Here is a 15,533-nt window from a genome sequence, read left to right as displayed (position 1 = left end):
CCTGCCATGGGCAGGGGTGAGGCTGGCCAGTGGCTGAAGCCTCAGACAATGGAGGCTCTGTAACTGCCCGGGGTAAGTGTCCCCTCTCCCTAGGCGTGCCCCTGGTCAATGATCCCCAGGCAGGACAGCTTGGGGGCAGGCCCCCTCCCACACCAACCCTGGAGGAGGCCTCTGGGCAGAAGGGACCCCTGGGGGCTGTTGCTAGGAAACCAAAGCCAGCCTGGAGAAGCTGCTGCCACCAGAACAGCCCCCAGACCCTCCCCCTCCTCCTCCGCCTCCCAGCCCCCAGGCACATTAACCCCTTTGTCCCCAGAGGTCCAGTCCAGGCGGAAGGCCCCAGGCTGAAGGGCCAGGTGAAAAACTGCCAATCCGAGGGTCCCAAATTCTTGGCCACATCCTGGGTGGCCCATTCGATGGGGCTCCACAGCACACACGCCTGGAAGCTGGAAGAGGACAGCGTGGAATCTGCACCACCCCTCCACCTTTCCGCGCCTCAGTTTCCCCATCCAAAGCCCGGGCAATTTAGTGCCAGGGCGGCTCTAGAACACTCACACCAGCAGTGGAGCATTTTCATGGCAGAACCAAACCCAAGAGGGGGCTTTGTTCCCTCCTTTCCATGGACAGGGAAGCTGGGGTTCAGACTGGGGAAGCAACCTGCCCAAGGTCACCCAGGAAGCATGAAGTGGGACCAGGAAATGGAGGGGTCTGACTCCAGGCGATTTCACGGAGCTGGATGTGGGGGAAGGACGGACGGTCCAGGCTGCAGAAATGGCCCAGGCAAAGGACCTCCAAATGCTGGGCTGCTCCCAGGCTCAGGACTCCAACCTCATCTTGATCTGCGCCTCCCCAGGCAACCTCACCCATTTCATGGTTTTTAAGACCATCTCTACGGTGACACCACCAGCCTGACCGTCCCTGGAACTCCAGACCTCTGCCCAGAAGTATGCCTGCTCGGCACGTCCACTCACGGGTCCACAGGGCATATTGAACTTAACATCCTGATCGCCACCCTCAGTCCTCCCAGGCGTCCCATCTCGCCTGACAGCAGCTCCAGCCTGCCAGGAGCTCAGGCTAAACACCTCAGGCTCAGCCCTGGCTCCCCACTCTCTCTCACACCTACATGCCACCCATCAGCAAACCTCACTGGCTCTACCCTCCAAACATGTCTAGAATCTGACCACTTCGCACCGCCTCCCCTGCTACCCCCCGATCCACACCACCACCATCCCTTCCCGGGACCGTTAAAATAGCCCCTTCCCGCTTTCACCCCCCTACCCCCCACCCCACACACTTTGTTCTCAACACGGCAGCCAAGTTACTCTTCTGCTCAAAGCCTCAAATGCCTTCCTACCTCATTCGGAGTGGAAACCAGGGTCCTCACCTTGGTCAACAAGGCCCTACATGATGTGGTCCCTCCACCAACTCCCTGACTTCAAAGCCTACCTCTCTCCCCACAGCTTTTCTACCCTAGTCACAATGACCACCGTGCAGCCCCTCAAACACCCTACCACAGGGCAGCCTTCGCACTTGCTGTCTCCTCTGCCTGGAACACTCTTCCCCCAGATATACACATGGATGACTCCCTCACCTCCTTCAGGGCTCTGCTCAAAGGTCACTGTGTCAGAGAGGCCCCCTCCAACCACCCGCTTTAAAATCGCACGTACATATCCCCACCACACTCTTTCCTCTGACTCCGCCCTCCCCGCCTTCATAGTATTTAACACCTCCGGGAATCTATACATTTCAGTTGTTTACATCAGTTTCCTCCTACCAGAATGTGGACATTATCGTTTATGCTCATCGCTCCATCCACAGCCCTGGAATGGTGCCCGGCACACACCAGACCTCAACACACACTTGCTGAATGAAGGAAGGGATGCTGGTCCACACCAGCTGCGCCACCACCATCAGAGGAGGGGAGAAGGCGGCCAAGGCCTGTGGGGCACCCGCTCGTGGGGCCGCGCCTCCTCCTGCCCGAAACCAGCCTCCGCCAGGACAGCTCCTCCCAGGAGAGCTGCACAAACAGAGTCAGTGCCAAGCTGCGCAAGAGGCGGTTCCCCCAAAACCAGTCTGGGAAGAGGCCTGGGGCCCGTGCCGGGGTGTGATCAGGAGAGGGGTGGGGCGGGTACGAGGAAGGACTCGCTCCCAAAAAGACCGCATTCTTGCTTTGGTGAGTCAGAAGCATGTGGTCGGGAGAGCAGACAGGACGCCGAAGCCCCGGTGGCTGCCACCCTCGGCCGCTCTGGCAGGCAGGTGAGGGACCCTGGCATACACCCAGCTTTCCCGGGAAGGATCACGGGAGCCCCCGGCTGGCAGGCCACCGAGAGCAGAGGAAGCCTCCCTGTCAAAGCCCACAAGGGTCCAGTCTGGCTCCAGTCTCTTCTTCTGGCCCAAGCTCTGCCTCCCTCTGAGAGGGGGCGGTCCACTTTGTCCCACAGAGAGCTCCAGGCAGGAAGAAATAACCTTTGCAAAACTCGGAGCTAAAAATAGCTCAGCCCACCCAAGCAAGGCAGGGCAAGCTGGCTGGACAGCACCTGAGGTCTCCCGAAACACAAGCCCCGCAAGGAGCCCCAGGGGACGCAGAGGCCTCAGCCCCAAAGGCCAGCACTTAAGCTTCAAGCCACCCCCTTCGCAATGTGCGGCCCTCTCCCAGGGAAGATGTGAGTGTCATTCCAGCAGCTCCCTGTCCGCCGCACCTGCCAGGGAGAGACGGAAATGCCTGTCCTCCCACCAGCCCCCAAAGGGGCGGAGCACACACGAGTGGAGAGGATCAGCCCCATGTTACAGAGGAGGAAACTGAGGCTCAGAGAGATAGAGAGATCTGTCCATGTTCAAGAAGCTCATCAGAGGCAGATCCATGATTAAGGGGCAGGTGGAGAGGTCTGGCCACGTCTTTTCGCTGTAGCAGGGTGCCTCTCCCTCAACAGACCAATGGATCCACCCACTCCCCTGCAATGAATACCACACCTCTGACAAGATGCTGCCTGGGGCTCTGGGAAGGGGGCAGAGGAGACTGGGCTGGAGGTGTTGGGGGGAGGCGGGGTTTCAACCATGAAATAAATTTGCCCTGAATCCTGCTGTCCTGGGATGGAGTCAAATCCTGGACTATGGCCCCCACGGGGAACCGGTCCCAAACACCGGTTCTCTTTCATCATCAGCTTTGGCAAAAGCTTAACTGATGCTCTCGACACCAGCCCTGTACTTGGACTCTTGAGGGACTGGCACCCACAGCCTGGTCCTACAGAGAATCCCTACCCTCCCTTCTCACAGAAACCGCACTGGGTCCCATGGGCTGTGAGCCCACCGCTGCCTGCATCCTGCTGCCCGGTGGAAAATGGGGGACCCGTTGCATTCAGGGTGCCCCCATCCTGAGGCAGTCTCTGGTCCTGCAGGGTATCTCTTGGGCGCCCCTTTCTGCCACCATCATGCCCCAGGTATGATTTTTAGGAGAGTGAGTCTGCAATCAAACCTGGTTGGGTTCTGGCTCTCCATTTCCTCACCGTGACACAAAGACATTATTTCACTGTTCTGATCCCTGGTTCCCTCTTCTGTAGGAAAACTCTAAAAATCCCCACTGCAGAGAGTTGTTATAAGGATTAAATGAGGATAATTCACATAAAATACCTCGCTGAGAGCCTGGAACACAGGAGGTGCTCGATAAATGTTTGTTGAATGAATGAATGACCACCTCCTTCTAACTGGACAGCAGCCCTGGCCTACAAGAAGGGGTGGTGTCCCAGGTGGAGCTGAGCAGTCCCAGGGCCCTCCCCATCACTGGCCTCCAGAGTCTTTCTGGGTCAGTGAAAGCCCTCCTGCAGCTTCTGACCATGCAGTGTCCCCCACTGAGGGCCAGGGGTGCCCACTGATGGGCTCTGGGACAGCCACCAGCTTGGCCTGGCCCTGAAGCCAACACTCAGCTCCCCAAAGCCTCCACACACCTCCTGCTCCTTTTAAAGTCAAGATTCCAGGCAAGAAGGTCACATCAGGAAAGGAGAGGACCCCAAAAATGACAGTGATGCTGAGTTCCCTTAGTTGGTGTGAAACACAGTGATGACCAAAGCTCAGTGCGTCGTGCCAGGAAGACATTCCGATTGCCTGAATTCACGTGGTCAAGGGGAGGCTGGGCCTCGCAGCTGGCTGCAGATGTACCCCTTATGTAAAGCACCCTGGCTGGAGGATCAGCCCTGGGGAGAGTTGCAAATGTCAGGATGCTTCAAATGAACTCAAATGTATTCTGCTAAAGTCAGGGACAGCAACCCCGCCTCCAGGCAGCAAACTTACAGTGACCCCCCACCCCCACCCCGTCTGCCCACGGCTGTCACTTGACACTGCATCAGAAGCATCCTCAAGTGACCTGTGGAAAGAGACAGGCCTGGGAAGGCAGGATCTGGCGCTCTCCTCCCTGCTTGCAGCCAACAGGTGCTCCAAAATGCTAGGTGGCGGGGGGCACGCGCGCACCTGTGCGTTTCCTGCCAAGGCTGAGCCTTTGCCAGGCTCACCCGGGCTCTGTCCTGTGGCCAGGGTCTTGGTCAGAGGACGGAGACACCACCTCCTTTCCCATTAGGATGCAAACCAGGAAGCGAGTGAGGAAGGTCACGTCTTCCACATATGTGCCGTGTATGTTAGAACTGAGGTCTCCAGGTCCCACTCCCTCCTCCTGGGAACCTAACAGCGTTCGAGGGGAGGGCGGGAAAGCCGACCTACTTTTCTGGATCCACCCAACAATATCTCTTAATCATTCCACAAAAATTGATTGAGCACTACTGGATGCCAGGTACCATGCAAGGTTCTGGGGGTTTGGATCCTGCCCCCTTGAAATCCACAACCCCCCAGGGATGCAGATGCTAAACAATGACACAAGTCCATACATCTGTACAAACCAGGACAGGCACTATGGGGTGGGGGGAACACCAGGGCTTAACTGAGATTGAGGCAGCCAGTCGAACATTCCGACTCAACTCGCCCAGAACTGATGATGGTCGTATGTACACCCTATGGCTGTTGGATGACCTGCCCTACATTGTAACCACACAGAGCAAGGGGACACAAGGCCTGGCGATGGCCCTGTTCTTTTGCCAGAGGCTCTGCCTCCGGTTGGCCTGGGCCAAGGCACACAACTGCTCAGGCCTCCAAGGGCTCTCCCACCTCCCAACGGATGTTCGCATTTTATGCCAAACCCAAGGAATACAGGATGTTGTGGGCGCTTTTTTCCTCTTTTGTTTTTTTTGGAGGGTGGCAGTGCTGGATTTCAAATTTTCCATTCCATCTTGATGTATGCAATTACAGTTTCACTGATCCGTCTAAGGCAGTGGTTCTCAACGGGAGCAACTTTGCCACCCAGGGACATTTGGCGATGTCTGGAGACGTTTGGGTTGTCACAACGGGGAGGGAGGGGGAAGCTAGTGGCATGTAAGGGGTAGAGGCCAGGGATGCTCTGCACGTCCTACAGTGCAGAGCCCGGCCTCCACAGCAGAGAACTATCCAGCTCAAGTGTCGACAGCGCTGAGGTCGAAAACTCCTGGTCTCGGGGCATCTGGTCAAGTCCTCTGGGGATCTGGGCCAGACACTGGCCTGTTAATGCGGGGTAGTGTTACTGTTATTAGTCACAGGGACACAGAGACCAAAGTCATTGCCACCGGTTTCCATGGCAGGAAATACCAGGTTCCAAGTCTCTAAAGAAACTGAATTATGCTCTGGTTACTTGTTTTTGTGGATCTCGGGGCAGAGACTGGGGGCAGTGACCACGACCTACTTTTCCGTGTGCCTCCACCACCTGGCGTGGCATCTGGAATACAGGAAGTGGGGAGGGACGGCAGGAGGGAGGGAGAGAGGGCAGGCTGCAGCCTCTTCAAAGCAAGGACCACGCCTCACGCCTCTCCCTCTTCAGCACCCAGCACCTGTTCCTGGCACCTAGCCGCCATCTCTGAGTTCACAAATAAACAACCAGACCCGAGCTCTCCTGGGCCAGGGCCGATGCCCCACTCCCCTCTGACCGCCTCCGCCCCCCACCGCCCCGAGCCCAGCCTAGCACATGGCTCAGCCCTGGACACTTATTCAAGCACCTCCAGCCCTCGGAGCTCACGGTCCAGCAGGGGAAGGTGAACTGAATGGGCTCCAACAGTCAAGAGCAGGCGGTGCTTCTGCGGGGGAGACCTGGAGGTCTAGGGGAACTCCCGGGAGTGGCCCTGAACCTGGGGTGGGAGGATGTCAGTTCCTGCTCCTTGAAACAGTAAACAAAAGCATGAATGGTTCATCTCTGCAAGGCCTGGGACATGGGAGCAGGAGAGAGGGAGGGAGGACGGTAGAAAGGGGGTTTCCAGTGGGAGTCAGGGGCCCCTGCGCTGCCCTGGCTCGTCTCTCCCCAGCAACCCGGCCCAGGTACTCATCCACAAAAGTGGCACTGAGTGGGTGGAATCCAGGGCCCAGACACGGGGCACAGAAAAAAGGCAGACACTCGCTCCTCGAGTTGCCACCAAGGAGTGAATGCCAAAATCAGCATCACAGCACCTCACGTGTATTAACCGCTAACTAAGGGCCCAGAGCAATTCCAAGTCCTTTACTCCTATAGTTACTTTAATCTTTACAACAACCTTTTCAGAGAGGAACTATTATCACCCCCATTTTACAGATTAGGAAACAGAGGCACAGAGAGGGTAAGAAAATTGCTCAAGGTCACACGGTCAATACAAGGGGGAACTGGGATTGGATCCCAGGCCATCTAGCTGCAGGGCTGTGCCTTGATCCCCTACGGTATTCACACCTCCGCACCTCAGCCACTAGCCGGCCACCAGTCCGCTGGGCTGCTCTGCTGCCTGGGAAAATGCTCAGGTGAGCAGACGGGGCCATGGGGAGCTGGTGGGACAGGGACCCTAAGCAACAGCACATCAGGAGAACGTGGGGGACCGGCAGACAAAGCGCTCCGGCCCGGTGGCCCTGGGCAAGCGTTCTAGCTATGATGTCCCCAGCAGAGCCTCAATAAGTGGCCCCTCCTGGAGCAGCTAAATGCAAATATGTCAAGTCTCGCTGGGCATCCTTGTCCAGAACCACCTGGGGGCTGAGGGCAGGCACAGGTTCCCGTGAACGCCAGGGATCCACCCTCGCCAATCCAGCCACTCCCCCGGAGCAGGCACCTGGGCAGGGTCGGCCTGAGACTCAGGTCCCACTGTGCCGGCACTGTGCCAGCCACCGCCTGAGCCAGCGCCCTCCCCTCTGCTGTGGCTGAGGGGGACCGCAACGTCAGGCCAAGCCTGGCGGGACCCCCTTAGGGCGGGCAGCATCGATCCCCTCCTAACCCCTCTCTTTGAAAGGGCGCCTGCTGATCAGAGCAGGCTGGGTGATCCACTGCGATTCGCAGCACTGGCCCTGCCATTAGTTCGGAGTCAAGCATGTTGTATTTTCCCACAATCAGCCACTCTCAGAAGAGAGGGATCTCTGAGAGGCTGAAATCCAACCTGTCAGCCAGGGCAAGAATTCCTTCTTGAGGATCCCAACAGATGGGTGGGTCAGAGCACAAGCTTTGCAATCAGGCAGCCCTGACTCCAAATCCTGGCCCCACAACCCAGCAAACATGTGACTTGACCTCCATAAGCCTCAGTTTACTCATCTGCACACTGGGTGTAATAACACCCCTGAGACCCAATTAAGTAATATACTCATTCATGCATTCAGTCAATCAATTCACGTTTATTAAGCACCCCTGTGAGCTAAGCATTGTTCTAGGTGCCTGGGATACATCAGTGAACAAAAAAAGAAAAAGCCTCCCTGCCCCGATGGAGCTCACTGAGCCCAGCCCTATGCCAGCCACAGAGTGGCTATTCCATAAACGCCTCACCTCTACCCAAGCCTGAGTCACTGTCCCACATCATATTCTCAAGTCTGAATTCCTCCTTTGGCAGAAGACTCATCGTCCCACATTAGAAAAGTCTAAACCTGCCCTCGTTTCATCCTGTGAAGTTTCTCAGGACAAGCCTCCTCCCTCCTGCACGGGACACCCATAAGCTGGCCCTCCTTCCCCGAGTCAATCACACCCTCGCTAGGATGTGTTCCAGGCTGCCACTGTCCCTCTCATTGGTTCAACAAACACTTCTTGAGTACCCACTACACGCCAGGCGGTGGACTACCCTGGAACATCATCTGGGCTGCATTTCCTCCTTGCCAAGCTTGGGGCACACGTGGGAACACGGCAGCCTCAGCTCACCACCTGGGACACGAACTCACATCACCAACGTGCGTGGAAAATCAAGGCCGTTCCTCCAGAAGTAGGTCCTGCGCTTTCCCGCTAACAAGTGTGAAATCGAAGTGACAGTAATTGACATGAAATCCCAACTACAGCTCTCGCTAGCTGGGAATCAAACTAAGGCTCACTATGATCTCTGAGTTTCTAGTAAAACCGGGAGCCAGGTGTGGGGTTTCGCATGTGCTTCGGGCTGGAAAGCCCGGTCCCCACGTGACTCCGCACTCAGTCTCGAGGCTCCCGGAGGACAGCGGCTGAGTCCGCTTGCTGTTCTACCGGAACTGCCTAGCGCCACACCTGGCAGCTAACAGGGGTTCAATAAATGTGGGTTGGATTGAACTGAGTCCGAAAACTGAGGCTCAGAAAGGCAAAGGGACTTGCCCGAGGTCACACAGCTAGAGAGCGGGCAGCGAGCTCCGGACCCAGGTCTGCGCGGCTCCAATGCCTCTGCCCGGCCTCCCTTTAAACTTACCCAGGTTTGAGTACGTGCAGTCCAGCAGCCTAACAGGAGCCCTCCCAGGACAGGCTTCCTGGGGCAAAAGTCACCACTCCTCCAGGCCCAAAGAAAGGAGAGGTGAAAGCCAGCCACATGAGACCTTATTAGGGAAAAGTAAAGAAAGGAAAACCCAAAGCGCCCTGGTGGAGGAAGGGCCAGCCTGTGAGTCATGTAGCCCAGAATATTCTATTCATAGCTGGCTTCAGGGCAGGCCGGAGAGGTGAGGGAGGCCAACCGCCCCAGGGGCCCACCCCAGGCGGCTGATGGAGCAGCAACGGGACCCGGTGGACCTCGGGCTGCCTCTGCCACCAACTCCCACCAACGCTCGACAAGTCACTTCCTCTCCCAGGCTTCTGATTTTCACAGTCTGTGAAAACAGCCAAGGGTCTGGGGCTGCCACTGCCTATAGGGCTGGGGGTGGGGAGACCAGGTAAAAGCCAACACCCCCCGCTCTCCCCAGCTAAGCTTACCCCACATCCCACCCATCCTGTTACAGAGCGGATGCCCCGTCCTGCCCCGTCCCCAGCTGCCTGCAGCACCAGCCCATGCTACTCCTAGACTGCTGGCAGCACTGGGAAGCAGTCTTCACTCGCCTTTCAGACCTGCTGGTCACTTTCAGCCTTAGAAGACTATCCCCTGAGAGCCTGAGGAGGGCAGTCAACTGACTGAACACCTACTTTCTACCAGGAGCTCTGAGAACACCATCTCACTTCCTCTTCACCATGGCCTGGTGAAGTAAATTATAATTCCTGTCTTTCACAGCGAGCTGACAAGGCTAAGCCAGACGAAGGCACCTGCCCAAGATCACAAAGCTAATAAGACCCGGAATGCAAACCCAGGTCCTGAAGCCCCAAACCGATGTGCTCATTCTGGCTTGTGTATCGGCTCCCAGAGGATAGGAACTGTGGCTGGGCCCTGTCATACGTGGTATTCAAGAGCAGGCTTATTTGGGGCTTCCCCGCTGGTGCAGTGGTTGAGAATCTGCCTGCTAATGCAGGGGATACGGGTTCGAGCCCTGGTCTGGGAGGATCCCACATGCCGCGGAGCAACTAGGCCCGTGAGCCACAACTACTGAGCCTGTGCGCGTCTGGAGCCTGTGCTCCGCAACAAGAGAGGCCGCGATAGTGAGAGGCCCGCGCACCGCGATGAAGAGTGGCCCCCGCTTGCCACAACTAGAGAAAGCCCTCACACAGAAACGAAGACCCAACACAGCAAAAATTAATTAGTTAATTAATAAACTCCTACCCCCAACATAAAAAAAAAGAGAAGGTTTATTTGACTGGCCAGGCGGTTACTCCCGAAGCCCTGCCCAGGCCCCAGGAGAGCTTTGTACATTGCAAACAGGAAGCGCTCCCTGGGATCCTGCCCCCAGCATCACTGCACTCAGGTGTCCTGGGCCCGGTCCTGCCTGCCAGGGACCCCAAACAAGACTGTCCCCACTTTGCAAAAAAGGGAATCTGAGGCCCAGGCTCAGAGGAGCCAGAGAGCAAACCCCAGCACCTGTGACCCCCACAGCATCCCGGCACGGCCCTAGCAGCAGCAAGGAGACCACTGGGGGCCCAGGGCCAGAAAAGCACGGGCTTTGCTGAGAGACCCTCCCGTGTCCAGCCCCAGGTCCCCGCATTAGCTATGTAAACCTAAGCAGACCTCCTGCCCTCTCTGTGCCTTGGTTTCCTCCTCACTGTAAAGCAGACACAGCAGCCCCTGACCACTGGCCAGTAACGGCAAGTAAATGCAGTCACGTGGAATGGAGCAGGTGCCCTTTCTTCCCCTGGAGGGTGCTTGCCTATCCTAGCCATCAGCTGGGCGGGAGGCTCAGAACCTGGCAGTCCCCCAGGCAGCCAGCCCAAACAGGTTTCCATTCGGAGCTAGCTTTCTGGGTTTAATATTTACCTGCTTGTGACCCAAATCCTCTGGGGCATCAGACATGCCCAAATCACTCAGCCCTGAGCATTCGAACCAAGCAGGGACATGATGTGGGAGAGGTAGGGGGGTGCTGAGGCCGGGACAGGTGTCTGAAATCCCGGTCTCTCCAGGGCACCCAGACCCAGGCTGGCTGGGGAAGAAGAGTCCCTTCCATGTGCCCCTACAGACTAGTGCAACCCTCCCCCCATAGCACCCTGCTCTGAAGACCCCGTGCCCCGGTCACATGATGATCCATTCCAAAGGACACCAGAAACCAGTGAGGGCATGTGAAGGGGGGGCTGGGACCAAGAGAGGTGGCCCTACAGACATGAGACCGACCCCCAGAGTCTGCGGGCTGTGGAGGTGACCGTCCACAGCACCCTCACCAGGTGAAGATTTCACTCTACCGGTTAAGACCCAAGTTTTCGGACTTCAGTAATAAGCCCAGTGCAGAGAAGGAACCACCAGACTCCACGCTCCTCCCAGCGATCCTACGGGGCATCACAGATGAGAAACCCGAACTCGGAGCCTGAGTCAGCTTGCCAAGGTCTCTATAATTAGTCAGAGGTAGAGGCGGGATTCGAACAAGGCCTTCTGGGTCCAATCACCCCAGCACGACTGCCTCCCAAGCTCCACACGTCAACCAACATTTATCAGATGCTTTACTGGGTGCCAGGCACTGCTCTGAGAACTCTGCACACGACAACTCTCTTAATCGGTTCAAGAACAAACTGAGAAACTGAACTGAAACACAGGGAGGTAGAGACACTTGCCTCAGGACACACAGCTGACAAAAGGCAGAAGTGAGAATCAAAACCAGGCTGATGGGGCTTCCCTGGTGGCGCAGAGGTTAAGAATCCACCTGCCAATGCAGGGGACATGGGTTCGAGCCCTGGTCCGTGGAAGATCCCACATGCCGCGGAGCAACTAAGCCCGTGCGCCACATCTACTAAGCCCGTGAGCCACAACTACTGAAGTCCGCGTGCCTAGAGGCTGTGTTCTGCAACAAGAGAAGCCACCACCATAAGAAACCCACTCACCGCAAAGAAGAGCAGCCCCCGCTCGCTGCAACTAGAGAAAGCCTGCGCGCAGCAACGAAGACCCAATGCAGCCAATAATTAATTAATTAATTAATTTTAAAAAAAACAGGCTGATGCCAGAGGCCAAGGCTCTTAGCCACCCACCCTTGCATCTACTCACCTCCCCAGAGCACCCTGCCCTCCTCATCTACCAACAGAGGCAGAGCCCTTGGGTTGCAGGAGAGACCCACTCGAGGAAAAGAGCCATGGGCTCAACGAGTTTTCACAGAGGCAATGGCTCTGATCCGCTCAAGGAGAGAACTGAAGGCCCAGGAGGCCGACAAAGGTGAGAGCTGGGGGGCCCCCTTGGTCATCTCCATTCTCCCCCTTCCCCCAGCCAAGGGAGCCCAGGCGATGGTGTCATTCCCCACCTGCACCCTGCCCAGGGCCCACAGAGCCACAGGCTCCTCAGTGTGGCCCACAAGGCCATCCCTTCTTCCAGATCACCCCACACCTCCCCACTCACCAACGATGAATGTTTGCTGAGCACCTACTGTGGACCAGGCCTCATGGAGAAACAAACATGGAAAACAAAAGACAGAGCCTGAGCTCCAGGAGCAGAAGAGGTGCTCCCACCTGCCCAGCCACAATGACCTGCGCTCCCCAGGGCAGGACCCTTCCTTGGCCTGGAAGCCATGCCCTACGTTATCTGCCTGGGACCCTCCCACCTACATTTTGAGCCTTAACACAAGCCAGCTTCAGGGAAATCTTCCATGAGGCCCACTGGGAGAACCAGCCACTCGCCCCTCTGAGCAACTAACACTCTGGACTGGAATCATTTGCTTTGCTTTCTGACCCCTCCACCCACTAGACTGTGAGCTCCTTGAGGGTAGGGACAAGGCTTTTCATTTCTGTCTCTCCAGTACCTAGTGCAGCCTTCAACACATGGTAGAGATTCAAGAGTGATGTGTGGATGGGTGGATGGGTGGATTGATGGTTAGGTAAGTGGGTGGATTAGTGGATATATGGATGGATGGAGAGATGGGTGGATGTGTGGATAGATGGATGGGAGGATCGATTGATGGATGAACGGATAGATGGATAGATGGGTGGATGAATGAATAGATGGATGGATGGATGGATGAATAAAAGAATAAGTGAATGAAAAAATGACAGGTGTCCATAAGCAGTGACCAAAGGCCACTGGGCTCAGGGCTCTACTTCAATCTGGAATTTACCAGGAAGCCCAGCTTTGCCCAGGTATTTAATCTGACCCAACCATTTTCTAGACATATTTCCCCAAACTGGCTGGGCATCCCTATGTGATCACTGTCTGCCTCCTTCACCAGGTTGTAGCATAGGTGACATAATGTCCGAGACTGCATCTGGTCTAACAATTAAGTCCTCAACGCCTTCCCCTGGGCCTAGACCACTGCATGAGTGAACGACAAACAAATGAACCGAAGACCTAGGGAGCTGTTTAAACATGGAGATTTCCTGTCGCAGCCAACATCTCCTGGCATAGAATCACTAAGGGTGAGACTCAAGAATTCGTATTTCGTTCAAAAGCTTCCTGGAGATTCTGATAATCAGTCAGGTTTGGGAAACACTAGTTTGTCGGCAAGAAGAGTAACCAGCTACTGAAGGCTGTGACCACAGATGAGGGCAGCTCGGAACAGGGTCACACAGAGTCATCACCAAACCTGGCAGGTTGTCACTCTCCTAAGCCTTTTTTGGCTCAAAGAGAGTCTAAGGGCCTTTTTCAAAGTGTGGCCCTTGAACTACTGACTTCACAACAACCTGAATGAAGGGGAGGCTTTTTAAAAATGTAGACTCTAAGGTCCAACCCCAACCTACAAACTCAGAATCTCTAGGGGTGAGGCCCGGGAGTCTGCATTCTTTGCAGGCTGTCGGGGCAATGCTGGCACACACTAACTTAAAAGAATTACTGGCTCCCAGTTCCCAAGGGTGCTCAGAGCACCTGCTTGTATCTGGCACCTTCATGCACACCTAACCTCCTGAGAAAGAAAAGCTCCTGTCAGGACATCTTGGGAGTTCCCTGGTTGCCTAATGGTTACAATTCGGGGCTTTCACTGCCGTGGCCCAGGCTCATACCCTGATCGGGGAATGGGGAACTGAGATCCCGCAAGCTGTGCGGTGTAGCCAAAAAAAAAAAAAAAAGGGGGATATCTTGGATGACTCCAAGAACCCAGCAAACGAATGAGGGTATGAGGCCAAAAGGTAACAAATGTGCCCATTCCTCAGAACATCAGCCCCAAAGGGAATGAACAAATCACTACACCTAGTCTCTTATCTTACAGATGTGGAAACTGAGGCCCAGAGAGGGCTGTGTCTTGCCCAAGGTTATAAAAGAGTGAGTGGCAGAGCCAACCTAGAAGCCAGGTGGCCATGCCCCAGATTCACCCCACTGTCCCAGGCCGCCCTGCCTCGCATCCTCCAAGCCTGCTCCCAGGTGAGCCTGGCAGCAGGGCAGCAGCTGCCAGCCCTGGACATCTCAGCCAGGCTTGCTGTCCCAGGAAGACAGGGTGGCTCCAATCAGGGAAGGCTCCTTCTGTTTCCACCACGTATGGTGATAAAGCAACTCGTGCTCCAGGAAGAAGGAGGCATCAGAGAATGGAATGAGCAGAAACAGTCTGGTCGGTTATGCATCCCAAGGAGACTGGTGAGGGTGCTGAATGCCACAGCTCAGTAGGGATGTCTCCCCAGAACTCTACGATCAGTCCACAGTGCCTGAGTTCAAATGTTTAAATAGTCCTGAGGAACCACCGACATCAGTGCTCCTCAGTCTGCACATCTGGGGAAATACCTGTGTCCTGAAATATGCTAATAAATACTCAGTGCAAAAAAAAGGTGTTCAGTGGTCAAAGACCATGGAAGAACCAGGGTAGAAGTTGCCCTTCTAGATGTTAAAGGCATGGAAAAGTCCTGCAATTTCAGCATCTGCTTGAATCATGATACAGATGAAGAAAGTTGGAGGCTGAGAGGAATTACATGCCCTTCCCAGAGTCACAGGGCGAGGAAGGGGATGGGGGGACGGTAAGGCTCGAGCAAGACAGCCTGCCTCCAGAGTCCACACTGGCGACCACCGTGCTTATACTCGGCGAGATGATTCCTCTGTTTACTATCACTGTTCTTACTCTTGATCTTCTGATGGAAGGGAGCAAGGGCGGGCAGCAGCAGGGCCTGGCAGGAAGTCATCCCCATGACAGTGGCCAGAAGGAAGCTGAGGATCCAGCTTCCCAAATCCTCTTCTGTTCTCGGGTCTGCTGTCACTGGCTGTGTGACCTGGGGCAAGTTATGACCCTTCTCCAGACTAAGATGTCCCATACGTAAAACTAGGAGCTTGGAGTAGATAATCCCAGAAGGCCCTTCCAGCTCTAGACAAGAGTCCGACCCCACTGTCCTACCCTCAGCTCCCATCTCCCTCCCCATCAGCCACAGCCTCTCCCTGTCCCAAATCCTCGACTCCATAAACAGCCGTGGCCTGCACTCTGTGTCCGGGCTGCCAGGCTAGGCTGAGCTCTGGCCAACGGCGGACTAAGCACTATTTGGCTCTCCCTGCCATCATCCCTTCATCATCCTCCCTGTGACTCATCCGTTGAGTGTTTCCAGATTGGACCCCAATCACCATTGCTCAAGGTGGATGGATAGGGTGAATTTTTCCATCTGGGGTCCCAGAGAGCCGGTTTTACCAAGAGCTCCATACAATGGGCCACGAGGCAGGACGGAGCCCGCACAAACCCTTAGCACTGCCTCTGGGCTTTTAAGTCCAGTCCTTATATAAAGGTAACTGTATAGCCTGGCCCCCGGCAGAGTTAGCTAACCTCTTTATGCCTCAGTTTCCACACCTGCAACGTAG

General features: G+C 55.8%; 1 protein-coding gene across 9 annotated transcripts in view; it reads right to left on the bottom strand.

The window, feature by feature from the left end:
• ARHGEF10L (Rho guanine nucleotide exchange factor 10 like) overlaps positions 1-15,533 on the bottom strand; it is a 162,086-nt gene that overhangs the window by 117,464 nt on the left and 29,089 nt on the right. Inside the window, exon 1 of one of the 9 annotated variants that reach the window (XM_067722058.1) lies at positions 8,706-8,845. The exons of 7 other annotated variants lie outside the window; for them this stretch is intronic. The gene's annotated coding sequence lies outside the window, so the exon portion shown is untranslated. Of the gene's footprint in view, positions 1-1,771; positions 1,959-8,705; positions 8,846-15,533 lie in introns of those variants that run through there. One more of the 9 variants, XM_067722078.1, reaches the window with a different exon arrangement.

Source organism: Pseudorca crassidens, chromosome 2 (assembly GCF_039906515.1).
Source record: "Pseudorca crassidens isolate mPseCra1 chromosome 2, mPseCra1.hap1, whole genome shotgun sequence".
In the NCBI taxonomy this organism is placed as follows: Eukaryota; Metazoa; Chordata; class Mammalia; order Artiodactyla; family Delphinidae; genus Pseudorca; species Pseudorca crassidens.
The sequence above is the reverse complement of the archived record's forward strand: the minus strand, read 5'-3'. Positions and strand labels throughout refer to the sequence as shown.